Consider the following 20,250-nt stretch of genomic DNA (forward strand, 5'->3'; position numbering starts at 1 on the left):
TGTCTGTTTTGTTGAATACATCAGGCCCTCAAAGCCAAAAGACTTTTTATTGAAAAGAGATTTAGCCATCGAAGAACCTAATAATTGGCACGGAACTGTGGCTCGTGCTGGAGAAGCTCGAGCGTGTGCTGTGCTCAGGAGATCCACTTTTGTCCCATGCTCCAAACGTGGGGAAGGGAGACCCCTGGCAATCACATCCTGACGTGTTATTTGTGAACACTTCTTTCTTTATTGAAAACGGTATCCCACACTCTTTCGGTAATTAGTTGTAAGAATTTGGCAATAGTTTTTTTTTTTTTTTTAGAATAGGCCTTTTACTTAGGCAAGACGCCACAAGGACTGCCTTGTTTTTCATTTGATGGTAGAAGCTTTCTCCCATCTTAGATTTAGGTTAGGTGTTTTTCCACCTTGCATTTACAGTTTAATAAACACCCTTGAACTGTGCTCACTTGTGTCTGTCTTCACTGTTGCCACAATTATTTCTTTACACCTTGGGACACATTATCTAAACTTTGCTGTTGTGCAAAAATGGAGCAAATGAGTTTAGCGACAATTTTGCTGCATTTATAATAAAGAACAAAGTAAACAGGTTGTCCTCTATTACTAATATCTAAAAATGCTTTCATTAGGGCAATAATGATGTGGACTGGTTTTGCACTGTCCCTGAGCAAACCAGTGTGGTTCATTATACTCTATTGCCAACGTTTTAAAATAATACAGATTGGGACAAACCCTGTTTGCTGGGGTGGACTGGGAACCAACAGTGGCCCTGTAAATAATTTTCAAAGTTGCCCCATATTACACCCTGTAAACAAGGCAACCCCCTGTAAGTATGGTGTGGGGGTTCTCATACATTACAATTTGGAATAATGGGTCCAAGCCCATTTGTCCTTATACAGGAATTAAAAAAAGATAAACATAACATAAACCGGGTATATAATATTTGTTAAGAGTGAGGAATAACATACTGGATGCTTTATAACGAAATCTTCACAAAAGAGGCCCAACGGGAAATCTCTAGAGCTCCCTGTAGGCCAGTCCAGAACTGCTGTTGGCTCCATTCCATATTACATGAGCAGCAAAAGTGTGCTAAGTGCATTTGCTACATTTTTGCCCAGGTACTAATGTTAAATATTCTGGCCCCTGGTGTACCCGTGGCTCAGACGCTTACGATCAATAACCATCCATTGGCTTTTATCAACCTGCCATACAAGCCCCTAAGGGTGTCTATTCATTTGAAGAAAGTAGGGGGACCAAGACTAAACTGAAAGGGGAAACCGCCCTCAGGCACCCATCATGCCTCCAACTCTTTGCTTTTTTCTATGCCACACCTTGCAGCAAACATGAGGACGACATGCACGGCCGCAGGGTTGTGGTCCATCAAAGTATCAAGCATTTTGATAAACGTCATTGACAAAAATACTGTCTCTTCAGAAACTGCAATGACATTTGTCTAGTGCCGCAGAAGTCACTGACATTTTTGGGGCGGTATCTGAGTTCTGGGTAAATCAATCAAGATTAGAGTTGCTACCCATCGCTAAACCTAACCCAAGAATGAGGTTAAGAGCTCAACTGCAGTGGACAACTGCACTATTAAAAGTCTTGGTACAAATCCATACACAAATGAAGAAAATAATATAATGCAACACCTTCCTCAACCTCTTCCTCCTCCTCCTCCGGCTCCCGTGCGCCTCGTGTTTTTTCTCCTCTCTTTACTTGTCCGCTCCAATGGAACGCAGTCCCGCTAGATGACTAAACTATCCCAATACATGAATACTTCAAAACCAGACTCAAGTTGCAACCATCTGCCCTGCGAAGGGGCTCCCCATCCTCCCATTTAACTGCGTCCCACGCTGGCTATAATATCACACTTACATGCTCAGCTGTATTACATGTTAATACATGAATATACATAATTTTTGCATATTCTAGCACTAGGCCAATCAATGTTCACATTCTATGCGTGTCTCTGTGTCCCCGTCCCAGGTCTCTGTATCCCAATATTGCCCTCCTCAACTACAGACAACTATTCCCGCTTAACCTCAATGTATTGTAAAGGCACCCTATCCTAGGACTGTCTCTGCCTCCTGTCTGTCATTCCCCTATACACCATTTCTGGTTGAAATTACTCCACATACCTAAATAAATACAAAAACAAACATACAAATAAATCCTAGATACTTTAGAGACACACAAAGAGCAATGGATCAAGCTCCCACTATTACCATTGGGTCAGAAAGCCCTTGCAATGATGATCATAGTGCCCCTATGTGTGTAGGAATTCACTAGCGTGGCATGGGTGCCTATCGAAGCTGTCTGACGTACTGCTTCATTTCAAATAATTTTTAGTTTTGATTATTGCATTGGAGTAAAACTAGGGAGGAGATGGTGTATGAGGAGGGACACAAAGCTAGTAGGTGTTGTTTGGTTATTTACCCACCTACTGACTGCCCATGGCCATGCTGATCCCTATGTCCACTCCCGCCCACTTCCTGCTCCTCTACATCCAAAGCACATCCTCCTGGGATCTCTTTGAGCAAGCTCTATCAAGGAGTAACATCAACCTCTGTGTTCAAAGTGCCTACCACAGTTATTTTAAAGCAGTCTTCTCTGAGTTAATGGCTTAATTGGAGCTTTAAATGTGCTACTGGTGCAATAAAAATGTCTTAACCAGGTGTGCCTGCAGCCACTTGTTTTATAAGCAGAGTGTGACCTTCACTGAAGTCTTATTAAATGCAAGCACCGGCAAAGCCAACAGAGGAAATAGAAATGTGCCAAGTACTGCAATTATATGAACAGTTGCTTACACCAGTTTGCAGCTGCTGCCAAAAATGGGCAGTTAATACCATCACGTGAGAGAGCGTGACAGTTGCCGAACCCATGTCTACAGGAAAGCCAAAACTGTTGTTATTGCCAACGTTTGTTTCAAATGCCTCAGATAGTGAGAGAAAATGGGATACAGAAAAATGAAATGCAAAACGTTTGACTTTTTCCTTCCCGTTGGTAACCTGCTATGTGTGTGCCAATTCTGTTGGAACACCTCTACAGAACACTGCACGTAAACGAAACAAACAGAATTTCGACCGAAAATTAATCGACTGAATGAGATGAAGGTAAAATAAAAAAAAAGCGAGGCAGTCGGTAATCGTTTTCGGTTTGGAGCTATTTATCGGTGCCCCACCCCCAGGTTTGTAATGAGGTAATTGAACATAGAATGCATGAAACCCCAACTCTCTACTACTTTGGTGTTTTATTTATATCTTCTCGAGCAACAAACGAGTTTTAAATGACTGTGAAATCTGAGCAGAAATGGAATCGGTCCTATACAAAGTTGGTGCAGTAGACTAAACAGTACTGAATTAGCTTGTTAATTTTACAGTTCTAATGTCTAATTCCTGACTTCAAAGCTTTCCAGCTAGCACGCATTCTGAAATCCCTTTAACCCGAGCAATGCAACTGGTCTGCCTTCCAAAATAGCCAATAACCTTGAAGCAAATAATACACAAAACCCTACCTTTCAAAGCCGTCCAGATGAACTTATTTCAGACGGACAGAGCACAAAATGGAGGTTACAGGAAGTCAAACAGAATGTAGCTAGGTTTGCTGCTTTCAGAGAACGATAAAACCCTACTTGTTCTGTGTGAATAACTACAGGAAGCGAGTCCACCACCACAGCATTTGCAAGCAAGGAAGTAAGACGTTGCAGACGCGCACACACACAACGAGAGAACACTCTTGCACAAGCCGCTGGTGCACAATTTTAACTGGCTGATAGGAAGTTCGACAAGACCAGCAGTTTAGTTTAATTTAACAACACGTGACACAACCTTTGAACATCTTCTTGGCACTTACAAAATAGGACATGATGTTATCATAAAATTGCACACCATGTAAGCGTTGTAGATTTTAAAACTAAACTAAGTCATTAGGAGGGAATCCATGTACTATTCTATCTATTTTCCTGCTCACATGTTTGATATGATATGATAGGGTATTTATAATGCGCTTAATACCCAGAGGTTTCTAAGCGTGGACCGGGGATCGAACTGTCATCTTGCATCCAAGGCGAGCACGTTGCCCCTGAGCTATCCACCCAAGACTGTACAATGAAGATTGTTGCATCCTTGAGACCTGTCAGTCTTGGGCTGATGAAGCGATGCATAAAATAGTGCTGTCCTGTACAACAATGATATTTAGCTCATATGGACCAAAAATGAAGGCTTTTCATTGAATGCTTGCACCCCCATAGTGCATTGTTCTGTGACACTCTGTAAAGGAGGTGAACATCAAGGGATGGCCACTAGAGGGTGTTGTGACACCTGTGGCTTATTAAGTGAAATGGCATACTTTACTCACATTATATGGAAGGGTTATTTTCAGATGTATTTGTTTAAATCCACCATGAACAATGATGGTGTTTGGTACACTTTTTAACAACATATCTTTTTACAAATAATTAACTGTTTTATAACAACCATTGTTAATTTTGCAACATCATTTATAAATTGAACAACTAGACCCCATCACTGAATATACTGCCATAAATCCAATTCCTCACTGTATATTAATTTCTGCCCACTCATTGGCCAACAGTCACATTCCAAACTCAAACAAAATTCTGTTTGTGGAGCTTTGAGGGTAGCAGCCGGCATATTCTGCAACAATGGTGCTGAGGCCGGAAAGAGTAAAAGGGAAGTAACCCCATCAACTGGACAGCAAGGGTTTTTACAGCCTCCCAGAAGCGGCCATGGTGGTACGTGGAGCCAACCCGAAGGGGACAGAGAGTTCCAAACAGAAAACGCATTGTCAACAGAAAGCACAGACACTAAGAAGATTTAGAGATGATGAGCAAACAAAGCTGTAGGAAGAGTACAAGGCCAGTTTCTCTGATGAAAGTGTGGCCAGTGCCTTACAAGGTATGATGATGTACCACGCACAAGACCTGAACGGAGATTCTCTTGTAAATTTGCAACCAGTGTAGGGAACAGAGAAAGGGGATGATGAGATCAGACACCATAATAGTGATTGTTGTCTAAACTGGGGCTGAGGTAGATGACCTGGCAGCTGACGAGAGCCTAATGTGGAGGGAGAGGACCCTGAAGAGGCCCAGCAAACAGGAGATGTATGGATGACAATCCAATTTATTACAACCCATCCAAAAACAATAGCAAAGAGCTTCTCCAGCTAAAACCCCACAATAACTATTCCCGGCCGCATGCTTTTCCTCTCCAATTCCGTCAACCATAGATCGCCGACAACCCAAGCTTTCCATTTTCTGCTATCCATTATATTCTCCCCCATATTAATTGCCAGATAGCATTCCACTTGCATTACACAAAGAACATGATTCCTGTCAATGGCATTAATTTCTAACCACAATGTTCAGAGGTAATCATAAATGATCTTGCCACTCAGTCGGGATAATGTTCACACAAGACTTTGAACCCTATTGCAGAGATCCCTCCGTTTTTCTGAAGAATGTGTTCCTTGGTCATATAGAAGAAGTTAATTATGCTTATATAGAACAATAGGGGTTCGAGGAATCACATCCTGTAATGGTGAGCAGTCAAATCTACAGACAATTAATTGGTCAAATAAGTATACATTTATTAAATCCAATACAATTAAAATATCCATAAGTAAAAGAATCAATTATGGAGAAATCTAAAAAAAACTTAAATAGAAATCTAAAGGGGTGACTGTATTATAGCAAAAGTCTAATACACTTTAATATGTGTAAAAATGGTACTTCAGACATATACAATTTATGTTCTAAACTGACGTGATATTGTCTGTGTTATTATAATTAACTTGTATATTGTATAAGCTATTTAGCCTAGACATTCAACTCAACATGTTTCAGTTCTGTTCCGATTGATGGTGAACATTCGTCAGGAGGTGGCAAACATATGGTCACTTCTTTAGAAACACACACAGTGTAGTAGCTCTAAAAATTATGTTTCGTTTCGGTCCTTGCTTGTACAACAGTTTACAGCTGCTATCGCATCACAGGCTGTGATAAAAACAAAAAGACAATGGGGGCTAAAAATGCTCAGTCTAAAGTCTGAAATTATCATTATTTCAATATTATCCAATAATAATGAGGAAAATTACATCGATTGGTTAGGTGGGTGAGGTGGTCTGTGAATGGAGGTCTTTTAGACACGTGCCGAGTACACTCTGTGGATACAAACAAATGAATGTATAAATGGATTATGAAAACCTGCATTGGTAATACACTACTTGCTTCATCTCTTATCTCTTCTATAGGGTAATTGAGAAATATAGAAACCATGTTACCTTTAAGGAGGGTCTTGTAACCGTTAATAATTCATCTGTAAAGGGTTCATTATACTTAACCATGTTCCAAGATTAGGAACTGTTGTGTCTTTGATACATATATATTAGCTACAATATTTTTCCAGTGAATGCCACCTCTGCCTTAATATACCAATAATTGGGCCCTTCTCCAAATGTCATTGGATTGATGTCCATCAGCTTCAATGCCTTAAACTTTTATCATTAAAGACCTATCAACAAATTATGGTAAATGGTGAATCTGTTTCCGCCAACATCCTAATATTATTGTTTATGATTACCTCACAGTATGAAGCATCCTTGTTCACCTCAACCACTTGAAACACAGTTCTTTACATTCTTTCACCCACATCCAAAATTCATACGTACCCTCAATTCTCCATACTGATGACCATGTACCCTTTATCCACAAAAGCTACACTCACTGCTAACTGTCAGGAATATCAGATTTATTGAAAACATAGGGGGAAGGGCACTCAAAGCGGTTACAAGAGACAATGGGTAACCTCTTTAGAATCCTCTGAGAGTAGTAATTCTGGGGATGAAGTGAATAATCAAAGTAGGAAACCACAAGACAATAGAAATCTGATCACCTTTTATGGCACAGGAGCACTGAAGGGCAGGACATTCTATACACAGAAGAATTACCCGATTTGCCTGGACCAGCAGCCCTTGGTGATCTTCAGGATGAGAGGCAGGTGTACAGTCAATCAATATTCCAACATTTAATTGTATCCATCACTGCTTTGGACAAGGCTTTGAGATCTCTCCAATTGAAAAGACTATCCTTTCTCCCAATACAGCAGACTAGCTGTTAAAATATGGAGATTGAGATTAAATAATTTCTAAGAAAGATGTGATTCGAAATATTTGTTGCCACAGTTCAGAGCGCAGCACATGTAGATATGTCAGGATTTAGGAACCTCTCCACCTTTGCCCTACCTGATGCCTCTATAGTGTCAAAGGTCCTCATGTTTAAAATTAGATCCTAGAGAATAAATGTACAAAGCAAGAATGAGGGGCTTTAAAGACACTAAGAATGAATTAGGATATTACTATTAAGGTGGTAGATAAGGGGTGGAACTGCAGTGAACCTCTCAGAGAAAAACGATAACTTGCGAATCAGCTAGTCATTAATGAGGAACATTTTGAAGCCATAAAGGGAGACCCCAAAGCTGTCATCAGTTGCCTTAACACAAATGCATGGAGGCAATGGGAGAAGGCTATATACTAAGTAAGGAAGTTGACAGTGACGGTGTTCCATTTCTTTGTGTGCCGAGGAATTGGAAAAAGAAGGGAGAGTTCTTCAAGGAGGTGACCACATTAAAACTGGGATATCGCTCACACTTAAATGGTCACCCACACCAGCAAGCACCGTATAAAAATATAGAATTTCACTTGGGGCCAAAAGTGAAGGAACAGAAAGAAGACAGGTGGTCATGTCATGTGATGGCAGACGTCTAACAAAAATGAGGGAGCCCCCCATTGAGCCCTGCTGAGGCCCCTCCACCCCCCAAGCTCCTTGAAGATGCTATTCTGCACCACAGACTCTCAGGCCACCTGGGCCACAACTCATTCCTAATGATTATGATGATAACGCTGCTCCAGCGGCATGATACGGACAGCACTGATGTAACGTTGATGTAACATAAAAGATGTAACATTTTGAATCAAATGGTGCAGCTTACACCTAACATAGACACAAGGGATGTCGGGCCTGAACGCTGGCACTCCCATTTATTAGCCGCCATTGTATGCAGCCAATAATATTATAATGCAAATGTCAGTAGTGGAGGCAGCTTTTGGTTGCTGGGGGCGGGCAGCTCCAGAGGGGGCACTGGAATTGTAAATGGTTCAAGGTCAGTGGTGCCAGATGAATACCTTTAGTGCAGGGGCATTAACATCTTCCACGTGAGCAAGCATGGCAAGAGAGCCCTAAGTGGTGTAGGGAAAATCGGGTGTTTCTTCTGTGAACATTTTAAAAATAATCTCTTGAAATAGCGCATTTTACAACATATATTTGAAGACAAATGGGTTAAACGTTTTATACCTTACAATTGTTTCTCCATGGTAAAGCATAACAATTCTACAACATTATATGTCACAAACAGTACACAGGAGCATTTGCCATTTTCATGATGACCGAGTTCATAACTTATGCCATCATTGCTGTTGTAAACCATTTTTATGCAGCTGTTCACACAATATATATCCCAGCATTGTCAGTGTAAATCATTTCATTAAGCTGTGTCCATAATAAATGCCAGCATTCCTAGTGTAAAGCACTTTGATTTTGTAGCCACAATCTTTGCCATTATGGTCACTTTAAATAACTTGTATGAAGCTATGAGCCCCTAGGATTGTATGGTTTCTGTAAATCACATTAATGACACCACAGCCACAATCTTTTCCAAAATTCTCAATTTAGCAACTTGGATGATGTTGCACAAAAACTATAAGCCAGCATTGCCACTATCAATAACTTCCATGATGCAGCCCCCTTGCCGCCAAATGCCTGAATGCTTTGCGCACACCAATACATCACCCACACACACATCCTCACAAAAACATTACTCACACAATAAATCAGATGCAAGAAGCACATACATGTGCAGCAAGGTAAGAACCAGAAGACATGCCTTCTCTGCCTACACCTCCAGACTCTGGAACCTCCTCCCTGTCAAAACCAGATGAACCCCCTTCTTTTTAAATTCAGGATGGAGCTCAAGACCCTCCTTTGAAGGAATGGCTTCTCCCTAGTGCCTAGGTCCACAGCCCTCTATCCACCCAAACTGAAGCTGGGTGATCTGCCCCCCATTTATTCCTCTGGTTACTTGCAGACCCCATGGTCCCAAATTCCCCGCTCTCCCCCTCTCATGTTGTTAGCTCCCTGCTCCCCTGTATTGATCCCTTGCACTTTGCTTCTCGCACTCAATTGCTTCCCAAAGCTAGGTCCACGCTCAATAAATATAATAATTATTATTATTATTATTATTATAATAATTAGGAGGCACCGCAAACATATATTTTGGGTCACATAGCATGATCTTGGATGGTCTTGTTTGAATCCCGTCTGCATATTGTAAATACCATTATCTGGTTCAGTTTGTAAATATATCACTTTATGAATAAAATATTCTCTCACTCATTATATAAACGATCCAGTAAGAGAGTACATTTCCATCATTCTGCGAATACATCTTCTATGATAAAGGGTATGGGGATAAATTCCCCAATAGCTCCTGGCTGCTTTGCATAAAAGCGGAGAACATTTTGGGAACATAAAAATGGATATATATTTTTATATTTAACACATGTCTGTAACAGTGTGCATACTTAATGCTGATATCTGTTACTTTCAGTACATAACTTAAACTATACATAGGCCTTATTAAGAATCACAAGATAAGAAAGCAACTTCACTCATCGCATTGCAAGGGCAAATCCTAATCGAGTTTAACATATAGACGCATTCACGTGCAGTCCCCTTGTGTAGATGATCTGAGAAGATAGTTCCTATATATGTTTGTTATACTCATGTAAGCATGCAATCATTTTGCGTGCACAATGCACAGCGGACTAGGTTTTCATGTGTAACAATACACATCTTAACAGTAAAATATCTGCAAAATATGAGACATGCATTGCTTTTGGTGTGAGGCTTGGACTAGGCAGAAAACGATTTTTCATTTAACTGCTTGCATTTGGAAACAACAGGCCTCACTATGACCCTACCGGTCGGAAATAATGTGCCGGTAATTCCGTTTACCAGCACGTTTGCGGAAAGGCAGAGCACAAGTGTGCCAGTACGGTGCCTAATTTACCTCCAGCCAACAGATCAGGCACCCCACCGGCAAACAACAGCCAGTATGACCATGGCAATGGGGATTTACCTACCATTGCCGGCACCTGTAACATGCCGGTAATTGCGACATATCTGGTGCTGGTAATGGTAGGTCAGTTTCCCGGTATTCTGCCGGAATTACCGGTGGGATACCAGCAAACTTATAATGAGGGCCAATGTCTCTGGTTTCATGAGCTGGGAAAAGCTGCTTGTTACTGTGGTGTCTTTCAGGGCTCCCCCCCGGGTGAGAGAGCCTCATCTATGCCAGTTCATGATGGGCAGCTGCTGAGACACATCCCAGGGAAAGAGCTCCTCTGGCGATGCTCCTTTCCAGCATTAAATATCATCCTTAATGTCAGATGAACCTGCAGAAGGTGTTATTTTATGTGTCCAAGAATACCCGGATGGCAGTGGACATCTTTCTTTGTTATCCCCTACGGTGGGTTGAGACTTTGAGGCGTGCCGAACCATTCCCACCATGGACTTAGCCTCTTTGATGGTGACTGGGTAGACACAGCGCTCTCTCTGAGGTGTCCACCACTGAAAGCCTACAGTGGGAAGTGAGGGTTATGGCAAACCACAGAGCTGAGAAATAAGAAAGGACTGGTGCTCCCTTCACCCTGTTAGACAGTGTGGTGGTTTTGTAGAGAATGCTCAGACAAGGTGTGTCTCTAAACCTCATTCTGAGGCACTTAATATCCCTGGAGACTCCGCTTCTCTGCCCTAGGGGGCTTGTTGCAGCGTCACGTGACCATGTGGGACGTCATAGGGTTGCCAGGGTGACGAGACAAGTTTTTTCAAGGATGGCCACAGGTCAGCAGACCAGAATTGCCAGCCTTGTGCCGCGTGGTCCGCCACAGTGAAAGTAGTATTTTGACCCCTTGATATTTTAATAAATGTAAAGGTATTCCTCTTATATTCCAAGGGTGATCTCCCAATACATCATGGCCACAGAGCCGATGTCACATGCCGACGCCGGCCAGCGTGCGGTTGCCATGGAAACTGACAACGAGCATTATTTAGGATGGACGCAGGGCGCCTGACCGCGGTTGCCGGTCTGCTGGCCCGCGCTCAGACTACATCATAACTCAGGGTAAGTAAGAGTGGGAGACCAAGATCAAGTTTGAAACTTTGTGCAAAAAATTGGTCTTAAAGTATGTGCGTAAGCCCATTCCTTGGGAGTTTTGTTTAAAATGTACAGCACAAGATTTCTTTAAGACAGTGATTAAAATTATTGATTTCTTAATTCATAAAGGAGGGAAGATTTTCTTGAAGGACATAGTCCGTTAGGAGTGCATGAGGGTTTCCCATTGGCAACAACGGGCTTCTTTATTGTTCTCAAGTGTAAAGTCTCCTTTGGCCTGGGGACGATACCCTCGTGCACCTGTAACTTGAGAGAAAGGGCTAGCTCAGAGATAGCCAAAAGTGTGAACCAGTTATCTTGGCATAAACCCGCTGTTGCTCCTCCATTTCAATTTACTGCAATTTTGAGATATTAACGTTTGCAATGCATCTATGTGCCACTCTGTAAATAATAGGAACGTTATTAAGAAGACTCTTTTTTTTTTCTCCAAAGTTGTGGCCTACCTCCCATTCATTTTCCCATAGACAAACAAGGCCAATTATTGCCAAAGCGCACACCCCAAACTGCGGAAAGAATTTTGGACCAGGTCCAAAACAACTTGGGCATGAATCATTGACTCGCTATCCATGCGTGGTTTGGGGTTATTCTGTGCAGTAGTTATTTAAATATTAGACGGAGAAGGGGGTGACCCCTTCTCAAAAATGGATAGTTATACCTGCCATGGTGCATTGCAGGATCATGGTTTTCAGAAATGAACAAGCCACCATCTTGTTTTTTTCTTGATGCGAGAGATATTCGAGGTTATAGTCAAGGATATGGGGAAATGAAACGCAGGAAAAACACTATTTGCAGGTCAAAAACATGCAAATGCCATCAGGCTAGATGTGGGGGTGGCTAGAGGGCACCAAGTGAAATTATGGAGTTGGAGGGGGTCTAGAGACTGAGTTTGCAACATGAAGCTTTCTGTAGCCTCGGCTACAGCCACAAATAGCCGACATCTAAAAGCAAACGGTGTCAGACACAGCGTATGTTGTGGGGGGAAAGGCAGAGGGCAGGCGGAGGGGAGCAGGCCATCTGGGATTGGGGGAGCTGGCACAGATGAGGGGGGTGCTTGGTGAGGGCCTGGGGGGGGGGGCAAGAAAGCATTTATTCTCCCGCCATTTTTCCAATATTCGCAGTTATAAAGGACTATGGATTGCCGAGGTCAATACCAGCATGTGATTTGTAATGTCATCAGTGTTCTCATACAACATGTAATTAGTGATGTCATCAGTGATGTGTTCTATTAAGTCTTAGGCTTTATAGGCTGAGCAACAGGGGTGCGAAGTTAAGGTGGCTTTAGCTGAATGTCAGGGGTTTTGTTGCGTTAAGTTCTCACCTTACCGTCCTTCGGCCATGGCCATGGCCAGTGGCCAGTGGCTGCAGCTTTCAGCTGTGCCCACTGCATATTTTACATTAGTAACTGGACACTAGCCATGGTCTTCTCCCATGCCCACTGTATATTTTGCCACAATAAGAGGACACTAGCAATGGCCTTCACCCATGGCCAGTGGCCATAGCCTTTGGCCATCCCCCCTGTATTTTATAGCAAATTAAGGGGCAGTAGCCACCCACAGCCTTCGACCATGATCATTGTATATTTTCAAACACTAACATACGCCTAGCCATGGCCATCGGCCAGTGTATATTTTACAGCACTCATCGGCCATAGGCAGTGGTCCCAGCCTTCGGCCGTGCCCACGGCATATTGTAACACATTAAGATGCCACTATCTATGGCCTTTTCCTCCATGGCCAGTCACTATGACCTAGGGCCATGACCAGTGTACATTGTACAACACTAACCAGCCACTAGCCTTTCGGCCTTGCACGGTATCCACAGCCTTGGTCATGGCAAAGGCCTCAGCCTAAATTGTTATTTAGTTAATCATAGCTTTTCTTAGCTAAATCATAAATTATATTATATCTGATGCCATCACAGATGTAATCTGTGGTGTTAAATATCATGTAAACAGTGATGTCACGAGTGAATCGATCAGTGATGTTATGATGTAATTAGTAATGTCATCATTGTGGTCATAGACTGCAGAACTGGGGGTGCCAAGTTAACGTGGCTTTCACTGAATTTCAAGGGTTTTGTTGCATTAAGCTCTCACCTCATTTATTAGGCAACATGGCTTGAGGGGACTGGCACCTTCCTCACTTTGAAGCTAAGCAAGGTCGGTCCCGGTTACTGCATGGATGGGAGTTCTGGATGCCTATTTCCAGTGTATGTACTACAAATATCCATGGCTATGCGTAGTCTTATAGCCAGGAAACCGGCTGGAAAAAAACATGTTTTTTGCCCCCCAGCCCCTCACCAAGTGCCCTCTTCGTCTGTGCCAGCTTTCCCCAATCCCCAGATGGCCTCCTCACCTCCCATGCCCTCTCCCATTTCCCCCGCAACACACAGTGTTTCTGTGACACAGTTTGCTTTGAGATGTCGGCTATTCGCTATTCACTAGTCCATAGACCTCCCTCCAACTCCCAAAATCTCACTTGGTGTCCTCTTACCCCCCACCACTTCTAGCCTGATGGCAAGTGCATGTTTTCTGACCTACAAATGGCTTTTTTCTGCATTTCAATTTCCGATATCCTCGGCTATAGTCACGGCTATCGCTCGCATCGAAAGAAAAATAGATGGCGGCTGTTTCATTTATAAACACCCGGTTTCTTGGTAATTTATCTGAGATATAGCCATCTATTTTAGAGAAAGGGCACCCCCTTACTCCATCAAATATTTAAAAAACTACTGGGCAGAATAACCCCAAACTACAAAAAGGACTCAAGTCAACGCTTCATGCCTTAGTTGTTTTGCACCTGGTCTAAATCCGTCCAGCAGTTGGGGCTGTGGGGTCTGCCAAAAATGTAGCAGGTTACTCACCGTAGTGACCACCTTACTCCTAGTCCATAGTCCCCTTTCCTCCATACTTATGGGACATCTCTATGGGACCGGAGCACTTTGTAAAAAGCATCCACATTTTTTTCAAAAATGTGTCCCTCCTCCCTTTCCTGAGCGGGGCCTGGCACGCGGCCGTAACCCCGCCACCTTGGCTCCGCCCCGCGCATCGCCCATCAGTCCTTTTCTATCGCAGGGTCAAAGACCCATTAGCAATAACAGAGGAACCTTATTAGAGGGGACGGCGGGCGTGCGGGCGTATGGAGGAAAGGGGACTATGGACTAGGAGTAAGGTGGTCACTACGGTGAGTAACCTGGTAATACTCCTTCGTCCCGTCCCCTTTCCTCCATACTTATGGGAGATTCCCAAGCACTCCTTACAGGAACTATGGGTGGATGGAAATACCCCTTACTGAAACAGGTTCTTCAGCACAGCCTGGCCAAACTGAGCGTCAGCTCTAGAGCTCATATCGAGGCAGTAATGCTTACAGAAAGCAGATGGGGAGGCCCAAGTAGCCGCTTTAGCGATGGACTCCAAGGGAACATACTTCTGAAAAGCAACCGCGGCTGCCTTGCCCCGCACCAGGTGTGCATGGATACCTTTAGGAGGTTTCAGCTTTTGGGCGGTGAAAGATTCCGTGATACAGGCGGCAATCCATCTGGAAATAGATGCCTTAGATGCCGGCCTGCCCTGAGGGTTACCGAAGGTCACAAAAAGTTGGGAAGAACTCCGAAGCTCGGAAGTCCTGTCCAGGTAGAACTCATGAGCTCTTCGGACATCCAGGCAGTGTAGAACCCTTTCCGCCTCCGAGGCAGGGTTCGCAAAAAAGACCGGAAGGGAAATCGACTGATTCAGATAGAATTCGGTCACTACCTTTGGTAGGAAAGCTGGGTTCGTCCGAAGGACTACCTTGTCCTTATGGAAGACCAAGAAAGGATGTTCCACCGACAATGACTGGAGCTCACTCACTCTCCTCGCTGACGTAACGGCGACCTGAAAGGACACTTTCCAAGATACGTACTTGAGGTCAACCGTAGCCATTGGCTCAAAGGGTTTATGGCACAGCGCCGTCAGGACTACATTTAGGTCCCAAGGCGGGTGCGGACTACGAACCGGAGGGTAGATGCGTGTCAAGCCAGCAAAATGTCTCTTCACCACCGGGTTAGTTAAAGAATAACCGGTCTGTAGAGAGGTAAGCGGAAACCGCTGAGAGATAAGTCCTGCAAGACAGAACATGAACCCCTGACTCTGCTAGGGAGGATACGAAGGACAGTACCGTGTCAATAGTTGCCACCCTCGGGTCCAATTCTTTCTCCAAACACCAATGACAGAACCTGAGCCATTTACTCTTGTATTGGGATCTGGTCGAGGATTTCCTGGCTGCCTGGATAATGCGCATGTTATCCGCAGACAAACCCAAACGCTCTAGAGACGTGAACTCAGGCACCATGCCAAGTTGAGCGATTGTGGGGAGGGGTGCCACATCTGCTGTTCCCCTTGGTGAAGAAGATCGGGAGTTACTGGTAACCTGATCGGCGGACACACAGACAGGTGTTGAAGTTCTGGAAACCAAAACCTGGCCGGCCACTACGGAGCTATCAGTAGAAGAGAACAGTTGACAGAGCTCTTCAACTTCCAAATTGCTCGATGAACTAGGGGAAGAGGCGGGAAGGAGTAAGCACTCATGTTGTGCCATGGAATCTCGAGAGCGTCCCCCAGAGAGGATGCTCCGAGCCCCCCTCTGAAGGCGTACTGAAGAAGCTTCTTGTTTACCGCCGTGGCGAAGAGGTCCACCTCCGGTGTGCCCCAACGCGAGAAAATCCATGAGAGGATCTCCACCTTCAACTCCCACTCGTAGCTGACCACTGTCCGCCGGCTGAGGGCATCCGCAGTGACATTCAGCTGGCCCGGGATGTGCACTGCAAGCAGCCAGACCCCATGAAGCACGGCCCACTCCCAAATCTGGATGGACAGGTCCACGAGAGGGGGAGACTTCGTTCCCCCTTGCTTGTTTATGTAATACATTGATACCACATTGTCCGTTCTTATGCGGACCACCTTGTTGACAATGAGCGGTCTGAACGCCTTGAGCGCCAGAAAGATCGCCAGAAGCTCCAAATGATTTATGTGCAGGTGCTTGTCCTGAGGCAACCAGAGGTCCGAGACCTGAAGAAGATCTAACGTCGCTCCCCACCCCAAAAGGGAGGAGTCTGTCGTGATCGTCACCATGGGGGCTGCGACTTGAAACCCTGCGCCCACTGACAGGTTGCTGAGAGATGTCCACCAGACCAGGTCCACTCTCATGGAATCCGGAATCATTATCCGCTTGGAATCCGGGTCCACAGCCTGACACCAGGAACTCCTAAGAGTCATCTGGGTCCGTTTCATTTTGAGACGAGCAAGAGGAAGAGCCAGTACACACGAGGCCACGAGGCCCAGAAGCCTCTGGAACCACCAGGCCGACATGCTCTCTGACTGCGCTAACATCTGACACGTGGCCAACGGATCCGCCATTCTGTCCCCGGTCAGATACACTCGGCAGTCGATCGTGTTCCAACGAAAACCCAGGAAAGTCAGGTCCTGTGAGACCGTCATGGAGGATTTCCGTCAGTTCACCGACAGCCCAAGATGGAACAGGAGCTGAAGGAGAGACTGGAGGTTGCCCGCTGCTGCCAACAGACAAGGGCAACGTAGGAGCCAGTTGTCCAAATAGGGATACACATGGATACCCTGGAGACGAAGATAGGCCGCAATCACCGACATCATCTTCATGAAGACACGCAGCGCCGAACTGAGGCCAAAAAGAAGCACCCGAAACTGGAAGTGCTCGTCTCCCAAAGAGAAGCGGAGGTATCTCCTGTGTGGATTCCAAATCAGGATATACATGTACGCATCCTGAAGATCCACCACGCTGAGCCAATCGCCCATCTGCAAAGAGGAGCGAATCTGACCGGGCGTGATCATCTTGAATTTCTCTTGGGGTAGGAAAAGATTGAACTGGGAAAGGTCTAGGATGGTGTGCAGGCCAGCCTGGTTGGGTTTGGGCACCGTAAACAGCCGGGAGTAAAAACCCTCCCCTCGCTCCCCAAGGGGAACGGGTTCCACAGCTCTGAGGTGCAGAAGTTTCTGAACCTCGGCCTTGAGGGAGGGTGAGCCCGACAGCTGAAAAGGAGGGTTGAGTGGTGGGTAGGGGGTAAAGGTAAGCGGAAGCCCGCTCGAGCGACTAACAAGACCCATCTGTCTTCTGTGATGGTCTGCCACGCCTATCAATGAGACGCAATGCGTCCTCCCACCGGGGTCTCGTGCGTGGAAAACTCTCATTTGGCAGGCTTGTTGGTGGCGGTGCCACCTGAAACTGATGAGGAGGCTGAGGAGCAGGAGAAAAACCGCGTACGCTGTTGTCTACGACGGTTATTCCCCGCAGGAGTATCCACTCTGCGAGATTTGCGGTCGAGGAAGCCCCTAAAACCAGAGGAAGGTCGACTTTGCGACAACGGCCTTTGAGACTTGAAGGGAGCTTTAACCAGAACAGACAATGATTTAGCCGTCTGAGTGCTATCTTTGGTTTTGGTGAGCTCTACATCAGTAGAAGAGTGAAAAAGCTCCTTACCATCGAATGGAAGATCCAGAACCTTGTCTTGCACTTCCTTCGAAAACTTAGTGGCATGCAGCCACGCTTGCCGCGAGGTATCAACCCCAAGCATCAGACCCCGAGCCGAGGTGTCTACGTGATGAGCCGCAGCCTCCAGGAGATCCTGGGCCAAGACCCTGGCATCGGAAAGGCCCCCTCTGAAATCTTCCAACTTCTCGACCGGAATGTGCTCCTCAAACTCCGACAGACCTCTCCACATCCGCATGTTAGCTCCTGCCAAAATCAATTCTGCATTGGCCTGCCTGAGCTGTAAGGCCGATTTGGCAAAGATTTTCCTCCCTAGGGAGTCCAGGAGCTTGTCCTCCTTTCCCAAGACCTGAGTAGCCGTCGCGGAGGAGGATGCTGCAGGCCTGGATTGCAACGTAGCTGCAGCCACCACTGTAGAGGAGGGAGGCGGACAAGATGACAAGGCCACTTCTTCCGAAGAATGTACCCTGCACCTCGCGTCAATCTTTTTATTGACAAAAAGTCCCAAGTGTGGCTTTTCCCAAACTCTTCGGACCTCGGCCAGAACGTCCCTCTGCAAGAACAGGCCGGTACGCTCCAAAGGAGACAAGGTGAACGCCCCAGAAAGCACGCCCTCCTGCGGAGCGGGTGCCTCGGGCACCGGAACATCTAAGAAACTCATCATGTCCAGCACCCGGTCATGGAAAGCTCTGATAGAGCGGGGGAGGTCCTCGTTGTCCTGATCGCCTTGAGGGTCATCTGGCAGGTCAGGATCCTGCTGAGCCGTGTCAGGCACTGCCTTGTCCACTGGGGACAATGGTGGCAAAGGCGAAAACGCTGGGGAAGGCACCACGGGCAAGGGAGGTGCCGGCGGGACCACCAGCAGAACGGGTGGAGCCGGAGGCGCAGGTGGACATATCTCCTTGAAAAGCCCTTTGAAATATTCCCTCATGGGGTCGGTGCGCATAAGCGCTTGAAATTTACCGAAAAAGGCGTCCTCAGGAGATTGTTTCGGAACCTGAGGAGGCCTCTCATGAGGTGGACAAATCCAGGGACGTAACGGGGAAGGGTGCCACAGCGGCCCCTCCACCGACGTATCCACATAAATCAAGGGAGCCGCTCCCGTGGGCAATGAAACATTGTGCGGAAGAGGCATTCGGGCGTTCCAATCATAAACCGGCCGGTAAGGATGCGCACAAGGGACCTTAGGTTCACCCGAAGGACCGAACCCTACACCAGGGGCCAATGGCGTAGTTGTAGGGGTAGTACCTAAAATGGCCACCGTGGTCGTGGTGGGAACGGACGCCATTTTGTCCTCATCTGAGCGGAACTGCGGCATGTGAGGAAGTGAGGCAGGGGTCCCCGTCGATGGGTCAGGAGTCTTAACTTTAGCCTTAACATAAGGAACCTCGGCAGAGCCGGTACTATGAGGCCTGGAATGTTTCTGCGACATAGCAACCGCCAACTGAGCCTTCGAAGGAAGGGCCTCGGCACTGCCGGTAAAAGAAGAAACTTTCTTCTTTGCCCCCTCAACAGATCTGGTGTCACCACAAGAGTGGGAACGGTGAGCAACCGCTTTCACCGACAGGGCCTTGCCCGGCCCCTCAGAACTGTTGGTAGCCTTTGCCTCTGTACGAGGGACCTCGGACCTAGGCCCGGTAGAAGCCTTATCGGCACGTGCCTCGAACATCCGTTCAGTAACCTCAAGCTCAGCCAAGACCTCGGGGCGCACCCCGGTTTTGTTTTTGAGGGAAGCCGAAAGAGTGGCCTCAGAGCAAGCTCCGATACCCCACGACTCAGTAGAACTGGGTCTACAAACAGCCCCCACAGGAGGGGCCTCGGAGCGTACTCCGGTGAACGCAGGCCCCTTACAGAGACCCTCGGAGAAAACTCCGGAAGAATTATTAGGCCCGACAGGCACCTCAGAGCGAACCCCGGTAACAGAGCGATCAACGCCCCTCCCGGCCCGAGAGGAACCCGGAAAGGTATCCCCCGGCCAGGGTGCTCTGAAAAGTAAAGAACTTACCAAGCGTTTTTTCTTCTCGTCGATGAACGCCTGAAAATGAGAAGGAGGAGTTTGTCCGAACACCTCCTCCCACCGCTCCAACCGACATTGAAGTGCCCGGACCGAAAGGGAATCACAGTAAAAACAGGAGTCCAACGGTGTTCCGGACCCAAACACTCTAAACAAAGAGGATGGGGATCCGCCCTCGCGAAGCGACGGTGACACAATGAACAGTCTGGAAAATCTAGTTTAAAAAACATGGAGCCTCATCACGACTTGGGCGGTAACGCCGGCAATATTAGCGCCAGCGCTATCTGCCCTACCGCCGAACTCCCCGGCGCTAATAGCGCCAGATCACAAGTTCGGCGGTAATGTTAATCCCCATTCCCCATTGAGCCCATTCGGGAATGCCCCATTCCCCATTGGGCTCAATGGGGAAATTTTGCGCTAATAAGCGCGAATT

The 20,250-nt window shown here is 46.2% G+C and overlaps 1 protein-coding gene across 2 annotated transcripts in view; it reads right to left on the minus strand.

The window, feature by feature from the left end:
- DOCK8 (dedicator of cytokinesis 8) overlaps nucleotides 1–20,250 on the minus strand; it is a 1,170,453-nt gene that overhangs the window by 968,579 nt on the left and 181,624 nt on the right. Inside the window, exon 1 of one of the 2 annotated variants that reach the window (XM_069625759.1) lies at nucleotides 3,515–3,656. The exons of the other annotated variant lie outside the window; for it this stretch is intronic. The gene's annotated coding sequence lies outside the window, so the exon portion shown is untranslated. Of the gene's footprint in view, nucleotides 1–3,514; nucleotides 3,657–20,250 lie in introns of those variants that run through there. 2 annotated transcript variants of the gene reach the window in all.

The sequence above is a fragment of the Ambystoma mexicanum genome, chromosome 6p (assembly GCF_040938575.1).
Source record: "Ambystoma mexicanum isolate Mex_15411 chromosome 6p, UKY_AmexF1_1, whole genome shotgun sequence".
NCBI classification, from domain to species: Eukaryota; Metazoa; Chordata; class Amphibia; order Caudata; family Ambystomatidae; genus Ambystoma; species Ambystoma mexicanum.